This window comes from Penaeus monodon, chromosome 33 (assembly GCF_015228065.2).
Source record: "Penaeus monodon isolate SGIC_2016 chromosome 33, NSTDA_Pmon_1, whole genome shotgun sequence".
Taxonomy (NCBI): domain Eukaryota; kingdom Metazoa; phylum Arthropoda; class Malacostraca; order Decapoda; family Penaeidae; genus Penaeus; species Penaeus monodon.
In genome coordinates, this window is record NC_051418.1 from 21,313,928 (window position 1) to 21,314,567 (window position 640).

The window sequence follows — 640 nt, forward strand, 5'->3', positions numbered from 1 at the left end:
TTCATTACAGCATTGTTTTTTATCATATGCCAACTTGCTGCCTATTTTCTTGTCTTCAACTGTATACTTTCATAACAGTATGTAAGATTCTAAGTAGAATAAATATACAGGGATATAAAACAATCATGAATTTCCTATAAATCTCTTTCAGTGTAAATAACATCTGGTATGGCAATTTCATGGAACATAACACAATGTTTTAACCATTGTTTCTGTCAATACAATATAATAATAATAACTTCTAGTTAGACCATAATCTTCAAACAAAGAGAATTTATCAGACAACATACACATCTTTTCACACCCATGCAAACTGGCAAGTTAAATATTTAACAGGAAAAGTTCTCTTACAATATCCTTTGTTATATTCTTTACCAAAAAGAAAAAAATGAGACAGGAGAGAGAACAGCAATGTTACTGGTAGTTATGCTGAAAGATAAAGGTGAAACAAAGCACATTAGAAATATATCTTGTCACTGACATTAAAAGAACATCAACTGCATGACCATATTGGCCAGAAATTATTCTTGACAAGATTTCCAAGCACTAAGAGCACCATGAATGATAAGAAAATTGTCTTTTTTGTATTTTGAACTACAAATAAAGTCTGTTGCATATTTACACATACACATCTTTATTG